General features: G+C 39.6%; 1 protein-coding gene across 1 annotated transcript in view; it reads right to left on the reverse strand.

The window, feature by feature from the left end:
- Positions 1-23409, reverse strand: part of GHR (growth hormone receptor) — a 112054-nt gene that overhangs the window by 83092 nt on the left and 5553 nt on the right. The gene's annotated exons all lie outside the window — the stretch shown is intronic.

Genomic DNA, 23409 nt, shown 5'->3' on the forward strand with positions numbered 1-23409 from the left:
GTTTTAAGAAAGAAACATTTCTTTTTTCTCTAAAACGATAGTGTGTAAGTCTCAGGAAGATGGCATGCTGTTAAAAAAAAAAAAAAAAAAAAAGAAGAGTACGTCATTTGTTATGTCCAGAATTCCTAAGCACGTTATCACTCCCATGATATTTGGCACAGTAGCAGCATCTAAACCAGTTTTGAATTAGTAGTACTTCTATATTTAAATAAAAATAACATTAATTCAACATGGAAGGTTACTTCTTCCCAAGGATGCAAGTCAGCTTTTTAAAGCATTTTTTAAAAGTCAGCCATGGTGCCCACATTAATTGAATAATTCATAATAATTTGGTTTCTGGTGGGTATGACTATGAAAAGACAACCAGATTTCATAGTATCAGGCTCTTTAAATAATTAGGAAAAGAAATCATTCTGCAAAAAACCACAAATAACATCTAAACAAATGCTGTGTACATCGAGACTGAATGCCTAGGGCCACACTGCCCTAGCCTTAACAAGAAGAAAGGAATACATAAAAGAGAGTTTTCCTTGACTGAGTACTAGCACTGGCTTAAGAAAGAACTGCAGGAATCTTGATTTGTACCCATAGAATTTTCTTCCCTTTATATGTATCATTTTAATGGATGGATACATCCCTAAACAACAAATAATTCAAAGCAAAATGTGATTGTGAGTGAAAATTTCATCATACTTCTCAGGAATCCTTCCTCAGTGCAATGTGTAAAAGGCTAAGCGTCACCTCTGCACTTGTATTAAAAAAAAGACAATATCCCCCCCGACCCGAACTACCAAAAGAGAAAATCCTTGAGCTGAACAGAGAGAAAAATTTAACAGACATTTGAAAATAATAGAAGGCATTTTCCATGCAAAAGCAAGAATAATATGCAATAGCAATCAAGGTTAAAATAAATCATCCTATGTGTGGTTAGCTGAAGTGAAACCTGTAAGCAGGGTTCTCTCCTGGTTCACATCATGAAACAAGAGGACTAGACAGGTCCATACATGGTGAATCTTTACCTAATCTACCCCATAATATCCACAGCCAAGTTCTAATATCCCACTTTGCAGAAAGAGCCTGCTCACATTTCATCAGGCTGAGAATCTAACTGGTGGTGGGTCCCATTTATATATAATTCTATAAAGAGTCTTACATTGATTTAATTGCTGATTTTCAAAAGAACTCTTAGTTTCAGAGAGAGTAATTGACCAGTGAGCCACAACTCTCTTCTCCAAAAATAAAGGGACAGCTTAGACTGAAACAAAGTTGTAAAGTCTAAGGCAGCTGTTGATTGAAGTGAGCTACCAAGGACTACTGACAAATTCCTGTTTCAAAACATCTGGTAAGGTATTAGCAAGTGGAAATGATCTCCATGTGACAAAGTCAGAATTCTACTACAATAAGACAGGGAAAATGATTCCATTATTCCAGTAGTCTTTCCAAAATTATTTTGAAATCCTGCTCAACAGCCGAAAAGATCTCTTAGCTACTTTATGGGTGACAAAAGGGAGATGTCCTAACTTCTGATTACCTAATTGTACTCAGAACATTTTGTTTCACCCTTAGTAGCAAGTGATGATAGCACAAAGACTGCATGCAGTGACAGTGTTTACTTGCAATACTGCAGTTTAAAACAAGCCACGCAAGCATGAAGACAGTTATATTTGTGCTTGGCTCTGACACTTCATTATGTGCGACAAAATAGGCATTACTGCACATAAGGTAGGGAGCTAGGTGTTTAAATGGCAAGCAACCACCTTTTAAATGATTCTTGAAAAACCTGTAACTTCAGCAAAATGAGAACATAGATTCCTGTGAATAAACTATACAGGTGAGGCTTTTTCAGAGACACATATTTTCTCAGAAACACAACTGGTTATTCTAAACCACGCAGCAAACAAAAGCATTGCAGCACTGAGTTAAGACAGGGCCCATCCAGGACCAGTTTGCTTCACAGCCTAAGAAACAGACTCAGACTCATCACTCCCTTGATTAGGATATGAGGATCTGTACCCATTATATCTTCTCAGTACATCCCTGGCTAACCTACCAAAAAATAATAAACCGGAGAAGATGAGATGGACCCAAATGTGCCAAAAGATCTTTTGGTCTTCAAAAGAGTATCAAAGCAAAAGCCCAGTACTGAAAAAAAGTTAGAAAGGCTTTTGACACTGTCCCATGTAAAATCTTCATTGACAAATTGATGAAGCACAAACTAGGTAAGTGGACAGTGGACTGAAAACTGGCTGAAATGCGTGGCTAAAAGGGTTTCAATCAGTGGCACAGAGTCCAGCTGAGGGCTAGTCACTGCTGAAGTAGCCCAAGGGTAAATGCTGTTTAATAACTTCATTAATGACCTTTTCCACTGAAGAGGTGAACAGTGGAACAGGTTGCTTAGAAAGAGTGTGGAGTCTGGAGATACTCAAAACCCACTGGGACATGGCCCAGGGCAACTGCATTAATGAAACACCACTCTCAGCATGAGGGTTGGACTAGATGATCTCCAACCTCAATGATCCTGTGATTCCATGATTCTGTATGTTTAGATACAGAACTGAAAAGTTGCTGGCAGCAGACAAAAAAGAGAAGGATATAAATGACATGCTTTGGAAGAAAGATGGTAAACTATGGACACCCTATGATTGCATGGGCTATTGATGAAGGATGGACTATTTCCAAGCAGACACATGACCTGGATTCACAAGTCCTAACAAATTGTTCAGAAGTCCTGCCTCTCCATTATGCTGGGCTATCAACAGATACATAAGAAGATCTCTGGCACCTGTGATAAACTATTTCCAGAGTGTTTGTGCTTGTAAGATTTGGCCTAAGAAATCCTAATTTTCTCTTTATTGTATTTTTGTTGTATTGTATATTTACTGTATTTTACTTCTTTCCATTTCCAGTTAAACAACTCCTCTACAGCTAAGCTCAAAGGAAGACAAAACATAATTTGCCTGAGTCTTATTCTGATTGCATCTGAGATGCATTTTTTTCATCTCTCCAGTTATCATTTGTGATGCATGGCACTTGCTGAGAGTCTCAAACTACTTTTTCCTGAACCTATTTTGAAAATACTTGTCTCAAACAGAAGGAAAAACAAGCTCTTCATGTGCATTTCTAAGATTTCTCCAATCAAGTCATTCTATCCATTTGATGGCAAATTGAATATGAGTCAACAGTGTGTCCTGGCAGCCAAAAGGGCCAACCATGTCCCGGGGTGCATCAAGCCCAGCACGGCTGGCTGTTCGAGGGAGGTGACTGTCCCACTCTACACCGCACTGGCGCGGCCCCACATCGAGCCCCGCGTGCCGTTTTGGGTGCCTCAGTGTAAGAAGGACATCAAACCGTTCGAGTGTGCCCAGAGGAGGGCAACCAAGGTGGTGGAAGGCCTCGAGGGCAAGACTCAAGCGCCCGAGGTCACTTGCCTGGCTCAGCTTGGAGAAGAGAAGGCTGAGGGGTGCCCTGATGGCCGCCCGCACCTTCTTCCTCGCCGGTTGGGGGGGTGGCGGGCAGTGGAGGGGGAGGGGCTGATCTCCTCTCTCTGGTGACCAGCAACAGGACACGAGGACATGGAATGGAGCTGCCTCAGGGGCGGTTCAGGCTGGACATTCGGAAAAGGTTCTTCGCTGGGAGGGTGGTGGGTCCCTGGAACAGGCTCCCCAGGGAAGAGGTCACGGCACCAAGCCTGTTGGAGTTCAAGGAGCGCCTGGACAACGCTCTTAGTGATATGGTTTAGTGTTAGGTGGTCCTGCGAGGAGCAGGGAGCTGGGGTCGATGATCCTGATGGGTCCCTTCCAATTTGAGATATCCTATGATTCTCTGCTCCTTCTTAGGTTCAAACTTCTTACCTTAAAACTCTACTTCTCTAATATAATCAGGTTTCACATCCTTAGCTAAAATACCATTTTGCAGTTGTGAACTCATTCCTTAAATCTTTTAACTTTTTTCTCTGCACAGGAATTTCTTAAATTTTTTCAAGAAAACACTAACAATCAGAACCTTCCATCACCTTTCCCTTTTTTCCTCCATTCATATAGCTAAGGCTTTTAACCCGTTTTCCTCCTTAACCCTTCTACTTGCCTCACCAGCATACCGTGGACAAGGGGTCCCAATCTACTTCCAAATCAGACTCTTCTTTTCCCCTCTTAACCGCTTCATAACCTTAGGAACCTAGGAATAAATCTTGCCCTTTGTGTTTCAAATACTTCACTGAACCACATTTCTGTTCTTACAGATTTGGCAGTCTTTGCCTCTGACATAACAATAAGCGGAACATTTTCTTAGCAGCACTGAGTAACAACTGATATTTGCTTTGGCACAGGTAGTAGGGATGAAAGGTGAATTTATGTTTTCCACTGCACTACACTTATAAGTGTATCTGTGGGCAGGATAGCTCAGGAGGTCTGCACTGGAGTCCAAGGGCAAATATAGGAGTTAATACACCTCTTCGGGTTATAAAAGATACCATCACCATTGTAAAGGATGCAAACAGACAAGAAGTCCAAACTTTCTAAGTAGGTAGCAATTTCACTTGAAATACAAGATAGCTAGTGTGGTACCCAGAAATTCAGGCTGTCTTCCATGAGTGAAACATGTCATATTCCCACTACAGTTTATTATCTACTTGAGCTGGAGGAACGTTATGAAGAATAGTTTAGTCAATGTTTACGTAAAGCATTTTGAGATCTGGGCAGCTGCAAATCCAGAACTCTACTAGCTGAAACTGTTGCTGACATATCAGTAACTTAAAAGGGAAATTTTCCTGATAAATTAACAGGGAAATACCAAGTATATGCTGAGAAGAAAGATGTCTTACTGGATTATTGTAGCCAATTCTCATGCCCACACTTAAGAGACTAACAAACTTCAAAAGAGCAAGGACCTAAAAATATTATTTAAAGTCTGGGGCATCTTTTTATAATCAAGATAATGGCCCCAGGTTATTTGAGAAAAATACGTAATGGATTACTCAGTTGTACCTGATAATAACCTGTATGTGGAAGAAGCTATAAACACTACATTGATCTTTAATGAAGAAGACGACATACTGAGGAATCAAGAAGAGAAAGAAGGAAAAAAAAACCCCAAAACTTTTACAAGGTTGAATTTACTAGAGGCTGAATTAAAAAAAAAAAAAAAAAAAAAAATCTTCATCACTTCAACTTGCTTTTCAAGCAAAACAAATTACTGGGTACAAGTAACTGGTGACCTGTGTAACAGAACTACAGAAAACATGGCTGGGCAGGACTGCCAGACATCATCTGGTCCACTCCCACTCTCCACAGCCAGATCAATTAAATCTTGCTTGACTCTCATCTCTGCCTACTGGATTTTTCTAAAGATTTTTGCAACCTCCCCAGGCAATTTATCCCAATGCATGACTACCCTTGCCACTAGGAAGGTTATTCTAATACGTACCTCAAGTTGCTCTTGATGTAATTCAATTCCTCTAACTCCCCGCCCCCTAGCCCCCAGGACAATGAAGAATACGTTATTCCCTACCCTTTTTTCATAGTCTTTTACCTACCTGAAGATTGTTATACTTCCCTTCTTCTCTAGAACAAACCCAATTTTTCAACTAAGTTTTCTAGATCGCTGATCATTCTCATAGCTTTCCTCTGACTCCCTCCAGTCAGCCCAAGTCTGAAATAGCAGTCTATCTGAGGCTTTATCAAAGCTAGGCTGAAAGGATTACCTCTAGATGATTTTCTGCAAAAGTCAGAAGCCTGGCTTTTGAATAATATGATTCCCTTTTCTCTCACCATCTCCCACTCCTTTTTGATTAAAAATTTCTAAATATGCAAATAAAATATAAAAGGATATGGCAAAACAAAGCTGTTAATTTTAACTGAAGACTAAAACTACTGCGAGTATGAAAACTGTGGTTCAAGGAACTAGGACTGTAAGAAGGTAGAAAACATTTTTCCAAAAGGAAATACAGAATATGAAGAAAATCACCTATTAAATTCATGTTGCCAAATCTGTCACTGCTCTAAGAAAAAACATAGCGTATGGGATGATTTGGCAAACTGTTAATACAGAAACATGCAAACAAAATTTACTGGATCAAAAAAGCTCATGACTAACCAGCACAGTGGGTGAACAGTTTAGTGCTTTAAAGTACAGGGATTAAAATTCAGAGACACAAATTTTATTTTAGGCTTACTGGTGCCTTACTATGTAACTTGGGCAAGGTTAAAGCCTCCATGGCTCTCATTTCCTCCCCACTTTTGGAAATGGTGTAATCTACACCTTAGGACAGTGCTCTGGAGGACAAAGGAGGGAGATTTAGGGGATAGCACCAAATTTACGTAATCTCCATCACTGCTACATTTGAGTTTAATTTGACCATTAAGTGTTGCAGCTGCTACCCTAAGCATTATTAAAGATCATTATTTTTAAATGACAGGGTTTACAAGTTCCACAAATAGCTCACATTCAAACAAAGCATTACCTGTGAACTAAGATGGTGGCCACTTTCTTCAGCTTTCTCTTTACTCAACAGTAAATCCCAAAAGCCCTATTTGTTTTATATCCCAAAAGAGCTAATCCATTTCCTGCCTCACTGACTGCTCACTGAATGCTCCGTCATTTTGTTCCCCCGAAAGCCAACATTTTTCATTGTACAGGTTCACTTTCAGTTTAGCAGGGGTCAGATTTCTCTCCAACACAAGAAGAAAATACAACTCTTCATGAGCACCCAAAATTATGTAGCAAAACAGGCTGATCTTTTCATCTCTCCATACTGTTGAAGTTAGATGGTTCTAAGCTTTGCAGTCCTGAACTGCACCCCCTCAGCCCTTTTTCAGACTCGGGGAATCCTGACAACACTTGGCTATGCAGAGCAATGCCTAAAACCTACACCCCTGAGCATACAGCTCCAAGGTCAGCATTACTGGTGCTATCAGAGTGCATGTGAATAGATTTAGCATTAAAGAAAGGGATTGATCAAAGTTTTCTAAGAAGGAAGATGCTGAAGTCAGCCAGGAGTGGGAAGTGCAGCTGGGAGGTGCATGTGTACGTAGGGCTGAAGGGCTAAAACGCAGCCCCCTCCACCCACTTTAGATCCCCAGACATGGCCTGTTTGAGTTACGCATCCAAGCCTCATCTGTTCCTGCAATATGCTGAGATACTTGTGTCTTCAAACACCACTGGAATATGAGTGAATGTAATAATCATATTATAAATAAGCATTTTATTAATATTAAATATTGATCTTATTTTTGTTCATCAACAATCACTAATGCATTCTCATATAAGAGGCAAAAAGAGTCACTAACTTTTACATTTTAGTTGTGGCTTTTCTATTCCCTTCTGTTAGTTTTCTGGGATGAATTATTTTCAAGCTACGTGAGTACTTTGTGTATTTCCATACTCTAAATACATTTCGCTTCTGGCTCTCCTCCACGATTTTGTATAACAAAGAGCCTGAATGTTAGAGAGCTCTCTGTTTAAGAAAGACAGGGGAGCCATATAGACTGTGACTTCTAACAGTGGTTTTCCAAACTCTATGAATTGCTTAAGACGAAACACTTCTTGTTGATTTCAGTTTTCCTTTTCTTCATGCTTTCAAACATTTCTAGTTTCTAAAATCTGAATCTGAAGAATGACCCTACAAGAAAAAAAGCTACTAGATCAGAAAAAAAAAATCTTCTAAATTTCTCAGGTGAAAGGCACTCAGCATTTTGTTTCAGAGTCAAATATTTCATCAGGGGAGATCTCAGTCCAGCTCCTTAATCTCAGTGAAGATTATACATGGCATTACTGGCCTATAATACTCATGGAAATAGAGACCCAGAAGAGATGTCCCATGTCACAAATTTTGGTCCCTATAGAGCAATGGCAGTACATAGTTGCTTTTGTATTTTTCTTCATTTCTATTTTAAAAGCAGTCCCCATTTGCTTTTGGCTAATACTCAAAGCAATAAAAAAAGGAACACAGCTCCAGAATACTTCCCTGCAAGTTGATGACAGTGAGGCACCTGGGCAATCTGAGCATTTAATCCATACCTCTCCATCCATCTTGCATAAGACTGCATGGGCTTGCATATATGTATACATTTAAATTATAGGATTTATGCATATGATGTGTGTTTGTATCACACATCTGTTTCATGTTGTGAGTTCTTATCACGGCTGACATTTATTTTGTCATAAGTTCTGCTTCTGATTTTCATGTGGATTTTGCACCACAGTGCCTAAAAGCTTGCAGTCTTTTTGATACATCTCAGGGAAGGTGCAAGACAATGTGCTGCCCATCTGATGCAAAACAAAGCCTTAACTATAAGAGCATCAGTATCAAAAATTAAGGTTTCTTTACATGTGGCTAACTAAGGAACAGAAAGTATCTGTGGCAGGAATTTTTTTTGGGGGGGTGGGGTGGAGAATTACTCCAGAGTGTGTTTTGCCTGAGGTGCCAAGTGAGAACAAGTATCTTGTGCAATTCACATTTTTAGCCAATTATTTCTCTGCTGATTTAGGCTTGTTTTCTCTTCTAAAAATATTAAATCAACAATCTTAAATCAGACTCAGGAATTCAAAGAGGCCTATTTTCAGGGGTTGGCAGGAGCACCACTGATGGCAGGACTCGGACAGCTTCCAGTCTGTACCAAGTAAGAGACTATATTAGGAATATAAATGTACTTATGTGTTTACATATATACACTTATGCAGTATAACAAGTATTTCTCAGCAGTTCTCTCATGTGTCGTTATACAGTATATGACAGACATGCCAAGTAACTGCAAAAGAGAATCAGATAAACTCACTTAACACTTTAAATGAAAAAAAATGGAGAGTGCTTCCTCTTCCCCTTTCAGTATGCAGGTATCACAAGGAATCCCTGAAGACATCACCATATGCCAAATCAGATAATCTCTAATAACTTCCTTATGAAACGCTTACAACTTGATGGTAAATGACATCATTAAAAAAATGAAGAGATTTGCAGTTTTCTTGCCTTTCTGAGGTATGTTTACTAATGTGTTTGTGAATTTAGTTGCCTCTGTACAAAAGAGAACTGCAAGTTATCAATGTCTCCAAACTATTTACAATAGGAAAAAAAACCTAAAGCAAAGAGATTTTGGTTTTTCATTTCTTCTGAAATCATCTGGGGTTAAAGAGTTTTCACCATAATTGACTAATTGATGCTGACAGTAACTGAGTGGGAGATGTTACAGAGAATGCTCATGGGCATAATAATCACTGTCTCCCAACAGAAAGAATGTGGATTTATACAGACAATTTATGATTCATTGTTCTTCCACTTAATGGTAAGTTTAATGCAGAGTTCATTTATACTTCATCTATTCTTCTAAGCCCTTCCTCTGAATCCTCCTTTTTAATTACTGAATCATTAATTTAATGAAGCTCTAATTTATCTTGTCAGTGTTTAAGAATCTAGACTAAGGGATCAAGGGTTTCATTTTGTTACACTGTGAGTCTTTGAAAAGACTACTGACAAGCAGTTATTTCTGTAAGCAGTTCTGTACTGGGTATAAAGGAAAATAAAGTCAATTTTCTGGAAATAAAACCTGAACATGATTTTTAAAAATAAAATACCAAACTCAGAATGAAAACAAGTGATCTATACAGATAAACAAAAAATAAGTTACACTGAAAAGAAACAGTGCTTTAAAAAAAAAAGCCTATTTCAAACAAATTTAAATTAAACTTTTTCTCCATAACTCTGGTGCATGCTACCTTGCCTTGCCAACATAATGAATCAGAACAGTGGACAGCAGTTAGATTGTCAGGGCAGCACGAATTATATGATAGATCACTCTCAGACTGAAAACTCCGAACAATGGTTATAAAAGTATCCTTTCAGCATTTGCTTACAGATCTGGAAAAAAATGCATAGGTAAACTAAGATTTATGCACTCTGCATCATGCTTTGTTTCCTTCTAAAGTAGCACTAAGTCCTCAGACCACATGTTGATATCAGAACATTTTGATAATTTCATGACTTGTAACTGTTGAGCGATCAATGATTTGACACTTTTATGAAATACATCTTACTTCGGTAGCCAACTACTCAGAGATCTAAAAAAAGAAAGCAACTGTTTCCAGCGTCTCGGGTTGCAACAGCAGTGTGAGAAGCTGAGAGTGCTTCTCACTGCAGTGACTACTTTCCTCCAAACAAACCATAAATTTTGTATGAAAAATATCCCGTAAAGTCAAACTCAAACAACAAAGTAAGCTGTAGCTACAGTGCCATGAATCTGTTGTTTCTGAGTATTAGCCTGCTGTACAGAGCCCAGCAGAGAGACTGAATCAGCTATACCTATCTCCACCACCTCATTGAAGCAGAAAGAGGTTTTACCTGTGCTAGTTTTTCCCACCAAAGCAATCGATTCCTGTAACCATGGCTGAAATGAGGAACATCAGGAGAAATCAGAAGAGTTTCAGCCCAATAAAGAACTAAATTCCTTTGATATTTTACATAGGCAAGCAATTTTCAAGCACCAGGTGTGGTGGTGTATTTCTTTCCCCCTCTCCAGGCTGATCTACAAACTCAGGAAGTCTCACCCGGCCTCAGCATAAGTGTAATGAGTTGGCCAGTTAACGTCCCTTGACTGTACCAGGAACTCTCTCACAGCTAAGACAGGGAGTCATGCGGACCATCTCAAGGACTTGTGTTGTCCAGCAAAATCAAAAAACCCAAAAGTAGAGATAACAAGCTCTCTCATAACAACATTGAGACATCCCAGCCCTCCCACGACAACCTTGGAGCGTTAGATATAAACATTTAGATATAAACCGTTGACTAAGTCTGGGACTAGGAGTTGATCCAGCCACACCTAGACTCCAACAGGAGTTTAGAGAGCAAGGGGGTCTTCTCTGAACCTCGTGACTCAACAGGAGGGTCTCCCTCACCCTTCTACTCTATTAGACATAAACTGTTGACCACGTCTGGGACTAGGAGTTGATCCAGCCGCATCTAGACTCCAACCAGTGTTTAGAAAGCAAGGGGGTCTACTCTGAACCTCATGATTCAATGGAAGTGTCTCCCTTACCCTTTTTACATTCCTGATCTTTGTACAAATTACGAGAAATCAATTCTAATTTGATTCTTCTTTGTATATTCCTATTTTGTAACTTATTATGTTTTCAGTCTCTGTATACCTAATTTTAGTCTGATTCTAACTTAATTTTCCCTTGTGTACTTCATCCATGTATTAAGTAACAGAGTGAACCTTGCCTTGAATTCTGTGAACTAGTGCTTTTATATATATTCCTATTAAATCATTTTTTCGTTGCTAATACCATTGGGAGTGATTCTTTAAGTGGTCCAAACCACTCCCTTTTGTGACACCAGGCTAACAGCACATCCTCTTTTTTCCTAAGCATACCACAGACACTCTCCTTCAGTATGTACCAACTGCCACAGTGACTATAGGGTATGTCAAGAGTGGCAGGTACATCTAAATGTCATGCCCTTCAGGCCTGTCTTTCAAAAAGAGTTCATACTCTTGACGAATGGCTCCTAAGCATCCTTCACCTGCTGGATGAATAGGACTTGGCAGGTAGGGACCTATCACATTTCCAACAATTACGCTTGTCAATAGGAAAGTAGTGCATGAATTAGGACATACTTGAATGAGCACAGATGGATTCAGCTGTGAAAGTGCAAGAAAGAGCTCAAATGACACTCACTATGCTTTAGAAAAATTAAGAGTGGAGTTCTAAAACAGCCCAGGAAGAGGCTGGAATGAAACATGGAGAGAAAGAAGGAGATTAATAAAACATTATTCACTATGTACATTTAGTTCAAAGTGACAAGGATGACTGTACAGGCAGGGCAAGAGGGAAGACAAGAAAAGCCTGGGAGGGTAGAAATGTCAGTGAGAAGGCTGGATGTCACATACCAAAATCTGCACATCTCATTCACCATGAACCAGCAGAAAGTCTATGGCAAAAATTTCAAAATAACCAAGATAATTCCAAAACACAGCAGTGAAATCACAGGACGGCGCAGTCTGTTCCAATCAACAGCCCATCTCCAGGCATACCCACAGGTCAGCTTTCCCCATGGGGGCAACGACTCAAGGATAGCATCATTCAGACAGAATGGGTGGTGCCACTCTGCCAAAAAGTAAGGACACCTCCTTTGCCAGGCCAGCCCATAAGGGGCCCAGTTTCTTTTCTAGGTATCCAAAAAGTCCTTCAGAGCATTAGGCAGAGCACTGAATAAACTTTGTGTTCACTTTATGTTCCAACATAAGGCAGAGTCCAGGAAAGAGAAGGTAATTATGGGCCACATCAATCTTCTGCTTACCGAGAGATCTCCAAACAGCACAGGTAAAAGATACTAGAAGTGCCTAACAGCTTCTCCAGACAGGCAACTGTCCCAATGCACCTACAAGGTTGCTAGCCAGAAGAATCAATCTCAGACTTTTCCCCTCTGCTTTCTTTTATTTTTGAGGAAGAAAGGAGTGGATTAATGCTGAAACAGTCTGAAGATTCCTCTCAAGTATTAAGTGCATGCACATTTTTTTCTTGTCTACACTAGCTCTGTCAGCTCCCTCCTCTTGCTCTCTGCCCTACCACTCCTCTCTTCCTCTCCTTCGGGCTTTCTTCTGACCTTCCACTACCTTCTGTCTCCTTTCCCATTACAAATGTGTTCAGTATTTCTCATCTTACAAAGTCCTCTGCCCTCTCAGCCCAGAACTATCATGAGTCTTTCCAGAATTTCCACCTCAAATTCATCAAACACAGTGCTTTCACTCAGTGGAGGTCCCATCCTCCAGTTTGGGTCCCTGACTCTGAAGGATGGATCTTTTACCCCTCAACAAAGTTTCTCAAGATCTGGTTTTGGACAAAACTCAGAATCTGGATTCCACCCTCAGTCTCCTTTGCTCACTCTTCTGACTGCACTCACAAAATCTTGTTTTCTATGACTGCTTCCATGCAGCTTCTCACTTCTCCACTCACAGTGCTCCTTCCTTCCCCCTTACCTTTCAGAAATCTCACGCAGAAATACCAGCTTCACTGATATGTAAAATCCTCTGGCTGAGGATGCTTATCCTACCTCTTACTCCAAATCCATCTCTCTTATCACACTGAAAAATACTGTTTGGGTTAAGTTGAAAATAATTGTTAATTCAAATTGAAATTCACAGAACTCACAGAACTGAGATGCAAAAATGTCTGCAAAAAGCTTTTTTGTCTTCCCCCTAAACTTAGTACCTACTCAAATGTTATACAAAAAAGACAATGTTATTTTTATATTTAACATTTGACTTAAATCTCATTTTAAAAGGTTAAAGGACAGCTGAAAGTGAAAGACAACATTTAAAGACCAAAGGAAATTTAAATTAATCACCCCCCCTTTGTAGATGTTTCAAACAATTCAGATTTTTTTTTTCTTTAAAGAAAATTCTTGCCAGAAAATAAATTACTTGAACAGCTCTTGAAGATACACAAAGCAGAAAGTTAGAGTTCATAAGCCACTGATCTCATTTTTAGGAAAAGATTTCATAAAGCTGGAGCACTTATGTAGTATTTTTTTTTATTACCATGTCAACACAAAAGAATGCCAAGGCAAATTTGCTTGGCATCATATTAGAGACACTATCAATTTGAAAAGTCTCTATCTGAAATAAAGGGTTCTTTATCGAAAGTCACTTTGTTACTTTTATTTGATGCCAAAATAACAGTAAGTCAGGGCAATCGGAAGGGATTTCACCACCACTACTTATACTTTGATGAAGCACAAACAGCTACTGCTTTTAAATATTAGCCTTCTCCACACCAAGAACAAAATCACACTGGCTTCTGATTAATCAAAACATATCACTTACTGTACTGTTTACTGAACTGAGTTATAGCTTCTTTGGAAGCTATTGCTAAATATGCATTTATGAATATAAAATTGCAATTGGCTTGTTTTCATTATAATTTACTCTAAGAATGACTGCTGTATTTTTTTCCTCTGAGATTAACATGTTTCCATGCCATGTACTTAGGCAGATGTAAATTTCTGTACAGAGTACCATTTTAATATGGATTTTATTTTAAAAAATCTTTAATCTTTTTTTTCTGTTAAGAAAAGAAGAGCGAATACAGCACAAAGTAGAGTCAGTGTAGCATGGCAGGCAGAAACAAGAGAGTAGGAACCCGAGAACGCTTCACGTATTTGCAACATATGTAGACACTGGCATCTCAGAAATCCCAACTCTCATACATACACATCAAGGCCATATGATGTGTTCGAGTACTACAAATGTCACAGGAAGGATCAGGGCAGAGTTAAGCATTAGGAATGTCTTATAACTGGCAAGAGACACTAACCCAAATACCATGAGCTTCAGCTGCAGGAATAGTGATTTTGACATTACTCATATAAGCTTCCCTCATTTTTAGATAGGGAAAACAATGTAATAGGGCTACAAGTTGAGCCAGCAATTCAGTCACTTACCAGCTAAATTATTCCTTTTTCTTAGCTCAGAACTCATTAATAAAGAACCAATTATCTTCTGGTGTCACTTTGTTAAACACCCCAGGAAGAAATGAGCCCCAAGAGCAGGGTGAATCCCCCAAAGTCACTGCAGAGCAAGTGCAGAGTATCTACAAAAGGAACAGGGCTTCCAGGAAAGAGCCTGTGCTTTAGTCCTATGGATAACAACATGGATAATGCCTGAAGACTTAAAATGAAAAGTTTGAAAATGGAAGGTATTAAGACTTCATTTTTAAATTAACACTTATTTCCCTCTACATTCTGCTTGAAGTCTTCAGAGTGTGACACTTTCCCCTCCTGATTCTCTGAAGTGTTTATACAGGTAGCTCTGGGGTCCTGTTCTGCCCACTGATAACAGTACATACATGTACTTACACAAGGGTAGAGAATACATGAGTTAAGGTATGCTGGAGTTAGATTCTTCTTTTTAAAGGTGAAAAGGAGAAATGTCTCTCATACAGCAAAGAACAGCACATATAAAATGCTCTTGTTTCCAGTGCCGAGTAGCTAATTATGCATATGTCTAACACATGCACAGCTCCTAACATGGAAAACCGCCAGTGCCCTCTTATCCAGCAGTTATATGAAGAGGTGGACTCAGTTCTTAGCTACCAATCTGTGCAGTAAGAAGCACTATGATCCCAAAGATACTGCTATATTCAGGCATGTTCCTTCCTCCCACTCTTACTCCCCTGGAGCGCCAAGAGTAATGGTCTGTAAAGCACCACCGCAGTCTATTAGACAGATAGCTGCATGTTGTTCTCCGTTAGATCACTGGACAGAGAATGGGGGATTTGTAATGAAAAGCTGAAAGCTCTATTTCCCACAATGCCCTCGCATGATTTACAACAATCATGATAATTTAAAACTGCCAACCACAGACCAGAGTGCTTGACTACTATTGTTTTAGCAGCACAATCAAATTACCCATTTTGGGCTTTTACAATTAACTTGTTACATGCATATGTTATCACTTCCTAAACAGTAGTATTACCAGATGGAGAAATTCAGCAGGGAATAGCAACAGGAACAATATTCTGAATATAATTCCTAATCTGAGCCCCAGTGAGAAGTCCTTTATCATAATACGTATTTAATGCAGAAATACAATTTTAGAAACTGTTATGGCAATCCATTCTTTCCCATTCCAGTCCTAGAAGAGAAACAAAGGAAGATATCTTTAAAAATAAACATATATAATTCCCGAATGCTAAGATAATTGCACAGATTTTGAAGTAATCCCTCGGGCCATTAAAAACTTTAATTAATACTCTAAACTACAAAGACACCTACTGCCAAAGCTAACACCAGCCAGATACCTTCTTCTTTCCCAACTTAGGATCGTGAATTGTGGCAAGATCCCTTTTTAAGCATGTGTGATGAATCAGCCAGAATTGTAAAAGGTCATTCTTTTCTTACACTTATCTTACGTTCACTTTTGTGGAGAGATTTGTCAGCAACATTAATAAGTTAATTCCACATGACTGACATGCAGCTGTGTAGCATACAGAGCATCATGATATACATCACTTTACTCCTGTGCACTGTGGTATTACACACAGCAAGAGGGATGCAGAAGAAAGCTTTCTTATACATCACCTTGAGGAAAAAAACCATGAATCACACCAAGTGGGCATCCTAGCAGTATTTTCTCTGTAAAATAACTATGAAGAAAAAAGCAGGGTCACCTGGCACTTTTGCTAAGCAATTTAGATGTTTAATGAACCACAGATTTAAGAATTTCAGTGAAGAAAGTTGATGGTTCAGAGAAAGCAGATTCCTTCCCATCTAAGTGAGGGGAACCCTAAAATGGCATCACAACACTGGCAGACACTGGCCATGTTTACACACTGTCCTGCACAGCTGTGGGTGAAAAGTGAGCTGAGTATTGTATGTAGATGCTCCCTCACTGCTCAAATCCTGCCTTCACAATCAGGTTTGTTTTACTGTGGTTCTGACCCTGGAGAGACACCAACTCTTCAGGGGTATATTTGCTACTTGTTTACTCTGGGCTTGAGATTTCATACAGCCATCCTTGCGGCTTGCTCTTGTTACTCCCATGTTACATCTGCCTAAAGCATTAAGGGGACAGCCCAGACCACCAATCCTTATGCAACTGCAGTTAGAGAAACGTGTCTTGCGGTAAAATTAAGATTTTGCAAACAGTATCACTATTAGCTACCACTTAAATGCAGCAGCAACTGCATTTCTTGAAAATTTGCCTTCTAATCAAATAAAGTATGAGCACTCAAGAGCAGTTATCTCACTGCCATGAGAACTTACCAACACCCGGATGAGAAGTACCAGCCTCTTCAACCACTCCCCAGTGCTGATGGCTGTGTGAACACAGGAGTCTGCTTTACTACAAAAATTATATAGGTACTTGAAATCACCACTATCGCAAACACAGTGCTCATTTAAAGAGTACTGCTATCTTTCAAAGCATCAACAGATACTGAATTTGGCTTTAACTGTATGAGAAGCTCAAAAGAGTTAGGCTAAATGAAAGGGCAAATGCATTGTGACCAGATCGCTACTCAGTTGAAGTTATAATGGACATACAACATGGTACAAACCTAGCTGGCTTTGCTACAACAGTCTTCAAGTGAAGAATGAAGAATTCAGGTTTGAATATATAAATACTTAAGCAGTTTACATAAATGTCAAGTTTAAATAAACCAAGTCAATATCGGAAAAGAATAACAATACTTCCACCATTCAGAGAAAGATATAATGATGAAGGTAAGCTTTGCCTTTTCTTAACAGAAGATGAACATACCCCTTGTACTTTTGCTTCAGGGAAGAAACGTGAAGACGGCCACTTGGCATGGGTGCATATGGCTTTTCTTTCCCTTACTGCAAATGAGTTTAACTGCTTATAAAATCTACTATAACCATGGAAATACAAGTTCTAACTTAGAAGCTATCAGAATTGGCATGTAATAAAATACATTTAAAACAGTCTGATAAATCACAGAATAAAATCGTTCTACATTAAAAAAACCCCAAACAATACAGACTAACAATTTAGCATGGTTATTGACAACATTTACCTGAGTATCAGGAGTGGTGAGCATCTTACCAGAAATACATTTCAAACCCCAAATGCTCCTTTGCCTGCAGCAGTGTAGCACACTGGCTATTCACCTGAGCAGACATCAGCTCATCTACAGACTGGATCTGCTGTGGCCTCCTGTGTCACACTGAACCATCAGTCCCCTCACCTGCGCCTCGCTCTTCTCCTGTGTCTACTCTGTCTTGCCTGTCCTGAGTGTGCCGAGGCTTGCTATCCCTGACAGTGAACACTGCAGCTGTAAAAAATACATATCAAAAGCATAACATGAAGACCTCTGGGTTACGTTTCTCTAGCCCTTGCTTTGAAGGGGGTCAGACTGTGTTGCTGTAATTCCAGACTCAAAAAAACCCCAACAAAAAAACCCCAACAAAAAGCCAACAATCTGCATGGCCATGAAAAACATCCCTAGTTACATAGCACTATTAATCTGAACTCTTCTGCACAGGCATAGCATCTTCTAGGACTTGTCAGCAAAAGCATAGACAGAAAATTATGCACTGGAAGCAAATTAGATACTATGAATGAGCGCAAATATTACATTACATTTCCGCATTCATAGAGGTTTAAGCAATTGTACCACTGTACTGAACTTTCAGTGAGGCTGAAATAATCTATTATCCCATTGTTGAAAGAATTAACCACTGTCCCCTTATTTAGAAAGTGGCATTTGTTTTTCTGGTTTTGAAAAAAGTGGAAGGCTGCAGCTACCCGCCACAATGGCTTAAGATAAAGCAGAGGTCTGAATTTCCATTAGTTTAAGATTAACAGGATCAGGCCATAAAGTGTGTGAATTGAGTTGGTCTTTTCTTGTTCTTCTATGTCTGTCATATGCTTATTTTATTCTGACTGAGAATATGAGGGATCCACAGTCTCCTTAGACAGTGTTTAGCTAAAAGTAAGAGTATATGGGATTAAAGAAGAGAATGTCTCACAATCATATGCATTATACAACTTAGGTGCAACTCGAGAGCCTAACAAATAATAAACAAACATTTTTAGGCTTCTGGAGACAAAGGTTTCATGCCCACAGAACTATCAGTGGTTTTCTAGAGCAACACTTGCAGTTCTTTGGCTTGTTATTTCTAGTCCAAATACTGAAGAACCTCCTTGTGTTTATTGTTTGCTGAGATCATGTATTTCAGGTATTTCAAAAGCATATGAAAAGCATTCCACAGATGCAAATTATTATCCTTTGGTTTAATATCAGCCACAATTATTTTCAGGTGTATTCTCTTCCCTCAAAAAATCCTGGTATTTCAATATTGTACTAATACAAATCAGTTTCTTTTACTTAGACCCTTCCATTTAGGCCGTTCTGCTTTGAAAGCGAATACTTGCTAGTTGCCAGCTTTAGAAACAAAACACTACTTAACAGAAAATTGCAAATTAATTTGCAATTCAGCAGAGCTAAACAAAGACAAAAAACCCTGTTTCTATGTAAATGGAGAATTGTTCTTTAAGTGTAGATCTTCAGTATGAATACACTCAAAGCTTGCATATTGTATATTTACCTTCTGTGCAACTTGAACTTGCTTACTGAAAGGCAGAGGTCTATCACCATCTATAGAGACTGGGCTTGTGGTAAGCAAATAGCTCCAACAAGAACTGCATGATTTCTTTATCATTGCTCCATCCTCCAAATCGCTTAGGAGCAAATTTAGTAGTTGCACCACCTGTGCCAGGGCACAGTGATCTCTCATCTCTCTAGACTGCACTGGGGGACAGGTTCTGGCAGCCCTGGACAGTATGTGGAGGTAGCACTTGCATCAGGTGCCAGAGGAGGCGTTAAGAGTGTATCAGCTTCTACCACAAGTGGCCTACACACAGCATATAAGGATATGAGTCCCAGCAAGGTTTCTGCACAATTTTCCAAGGAGTTTTGGTAGGTCTGCTCCAAAAAGTTGACTGATTTCAGACATTTTCCCACTGCAAACTCACGCTGCTCAATACAGCTCACGCTTAATGCAGCCATGATGTTTTAAGGAGCATCCTGTTAAGTTCAACATATGTCAAAGGTTTTTTCACACAAATGCTATGTGTGCATGTTCTATTAGTAGAAGTAGTAACTGATACATATTCATAAAAGCAATTATAGTCCCAAAAGCTCATGTACTGAAATCCTGGACTATTAGAGCCAAGAATGGAGATTTTTAGTTTGGATGCTATTTTATTTTTAACATAAGTTGGACCGCCACAGATCTTCCAAGGAAGCTGCTATGTATTTACAAACTTTCAAATCCAGTTATGATCTATAACTCTAGATATAAGCACTGCCCAGTGACACAGTGCTGGTAATCAAAAGCTAAGTGATGCAAGCACTAGGTATTTTAATTTGAACGCGTTACTGCATTGAGTGCTGAAACTACAGCACAGCACCAAAGTGTGCACATGATTCAAAGCATCTCATTATTAAATATGAGGTTCTGGGAAAGCAGACCTTGGTAAGACTGAATTGTAACATTTAAAGATTAATTATGTTACTGAGAAAGATTTCCTAGTGGTTTGATACTACCAGAAACCAATTATACAATATAATAAGCACAAGAGAAGAAAAATAAAAACCTTGGGTGACGTCTCTATGGGAAAGCCATTAAAACCAGCAGTTTTGTGTAGTTACAAAATTGTTGTACAACATCTTACTTACTTACAAAACTGCAGGCAAGTTTCTAGGTTACCACAAAAAGGGAACTTTGTGGATCATAATCACATTCTTTACAAGTCCTATGTAAATGGAAATAATTTGTAAAAGCACACTGAGCTATGCCTCAGTGTTATAGAAAAATATATTTTGAGTGCAAGTTATTGGAGATTGCTGTAAAAGTAATCTAGGCAGAATTTTATAAACTTAGAATTTTTAACTTGATCAAGAGGAAGAGTGTAGACGGGATCACAGAATTGCAAAAACAGGGTGAAAATTAGGTGAAATTAGGTATTACGTGAAAATGCCTAAACAATCACAACATGCTATAACAGAAGCCAACGCTGCCTTCTTTAACAGCTCCCTCATCAGTCTAACCCTAATATTAAGTACATGAGCAAGCCAAATCAAGAAGCCACACAGATGATTCTGCAGTACACCTGAAATAACACTGTTTAGCTGTGGCTCACCTCCAGGTTTAGTTAAGACCAAAAAATTTTAAAAAGCAAATTATACCTCAACAGAAGGAAAAAAAAAAAAAAAATCTTATTTCTTGCAGGTCAGCAGTGGATTCACTGAGTTAAATAAATTCACCACAGACATTTGCAGTATATAGAAAAAGCTAATTTTCTTTTGATGCCTTCTTACAGATACCAGGAAATCAAGAACTCTCAAGTTCAACTACTCACTGTCAAGTTGCCAGTGGAAATCCACAGATGCTCCTATTTAATCTGCTTAACTTCAAAATCTGTAAAGTGAAGGGCCATGGTAGTCAATCTGATTTTTTTAAATTTAGCAAAAAAAAATTTAGCAGGGACAACTGGATCCAGGTTTCATGTGGAGAAAGTTCTGATAGCAAAACTTTGAAAAACAATGAAAGATATTTAAATAAAAGGGAGGGTCACACACAGAATTAATAAGAATATTAGGCAAGTGTACTCCAGTTACCTACTTTCTAAATATAAACCCCCATTCCTTCAGTGTACTCTCTGACAGTATTCATCAGGTGACATCAGCAGTACAAATTGGCACCTCCACTCCCACACATCTCCACTCCAGGTCCTTGCCCCATAGATTAAACCACAGGTAATGATTCAGGAAAGATGTAGAGGAAAAAAGATCTTCATTATTAAATGGTGTGCATTGTCAAGTGGACTATCCATATGGAAATCCATGTCGGAGCTGCTGCAAGAAAGCCCCCATCACACAGCACATCAGCAGCAGTGAGAGCTTTCCCTGTCTTTCCAGGCTTTCTCACTGTTACTTGCTTTCTTTAAGGACTGAGACAGGCAACCTCAAAAGTCACAAAATGTAGCAGAACAATTGCTTTGTAAAAGAAATAGAAATTAAAATGCCATTCTCTGCTATTCAAACTAGATCTCCACTGAGTCAAGACTTCCCTCCTCTTCAAAATCCTTGGCTGATTTGGCCTTAGCATCCAACCGGACATTCCTTCCTCCATCACTGGGATTCATGATGATTGCTGCTTTTCACTCAAAACGTCAGAGGACTGTTCCATGTCTTGACCACTGGCTTGCTGAAGCCATGCTGACCTCCATATAGAAAGGCGCAGGAGGAGCAAAAGGACTAGCATCACATCTCCCCATCTGGGCTGGGTCTAAACTAAACAGTGCACAGGAATGCTCCCAGGCACATTGTCCCTGGAAGAGCATTTATCCAGTTCCCATGAAGTCTGATTATCTCTGGAGCTAAACTGTTACCAGGATCCCTGGCGGACCCCTAGCTTAGGTCGAGTACCACAGTTAAAACCAATTCTTAAGCACAATTTAAGAACACAACATTTGATAGTAAAGAGGTGGGCCATTCTGTACCAGCTGGTCCCAGTGCCGGGAACAGTCCCAGGCACACTTAAGGTACCAATACGTAGCTCCCAGGCAGCCATTTCCACCCGTTGGAGACACCAATCTCAGAGGGATGCTGCAAGGCCATTTCTAAGGGGCTATGGTACAACAGCAGGAATGCTGCAGCTGTGCCTTCCTTCTTCCAGCCCTTGTTCCCAAAAACCCTGCGGCTCCCCAAAATACAACATCCAAGGAGGTTCCCATGCAGAAAGGGCAAAACGATGAAAACCAAGAGCTAGTGTTGCGCAAAAGCACTTGTTGAAAATATTCCTGGCATGGCAGGATGCACGACCAGACAATACTGCCTGGCTCTGCTTAACATGTCAAGAGGGGATCCTAGTGAAGTGATGCGGAATTGCAGTATCGAAGACACAAAAGTAATTTCTAACATTTTGAGAAAAATGCAAATTTCTCTACCAGTTTTGAATACTGTCTATCACACTAGCTGTCAAGCCATTTTCAGCAGAAGTGCAGTCTCATTAATAAACAGAAACTATTAACAAAGACCAAAACTGTGGAAGTCCATAAGAGGGCATGGTGGGAACAACAGACAACAGAATATGCAAAATGCAAAATTTTGAGAATGAAAAAAATTACAGGCCTTTTAACAGTCTATAAAATCCCTAAGTTCAAAACTCCATTTACCATTACTATTGGATGTTCAAAACAGCTTTATCATTTTCTATTATATCTGAAGTACTTTTCTGTAAAGGAGAGGATTTTTTATTAATCACATTTCTCACCAAACATATTACAGACTAATATATTAGTCTGTAACAAGAGCTGGGAAAGAAATGCTTAATAATTGTTATTATTTATACAGAGCAATGGTAAAATAAAAGTGCATTGTGTAATTTATTCTGCTGGTTTTATGACTACATACGTGTCGTGGTTTAAGCCCAGCCAGTAACAAAGCACCACACAGCCGCTTGCTCACTCCCCCACCACACGGCCACAGTGGGATGAGGAGAAAATATAAAGAAAAGCTCCTGGGTCGAGATAGGGACTGGGAGGGATCACTCACCACTTATGGTCATGGGCAAAAGACAGGCTCACCTTGGGGAAGAAACAAAATCAATTTAATTTACTACCAATCACATCAAAACAAGGATAATGAGAAGTAAAACCAAACCTTGGAACACCTTCCCCCCCCCCCTCCCTCCTTCCCGCCTCAACCCCACCCCGGGTCCTCTCTCCCTCCTCCCCCGGCAGCGCAGGGGGACGGGGAATGGGGGCTGGGGTCAGTTCATCACACATTGCCTCTGCCAATCCTTCCTCCTCAGGGGGAGGACTCCTCACTCGTCCCCTGCTCCGGTGTGGGGTGCCTCCCACAGGAGACAGTCCTCCATGAACTTCTCCAATGTGAGTC

This window comes from Haliaeetus leucocephalus, unplaced genomic scaffold (genome assembly GCF_000737465.1).
Source record: "Haliaeetus leucocephalus isolate CR32 unplaced genomic scaffold, Haliaeetus_leucocephalus-4.0 Scaffold120, whole genome shotgun sequence".
Taxonomy (NCBI): Eukaryota; Metazoa; Chordata; class Aves; order Accipitriformes; family Accipitridae; genus Haliaeetus; species Haliaeetus leucocephalus.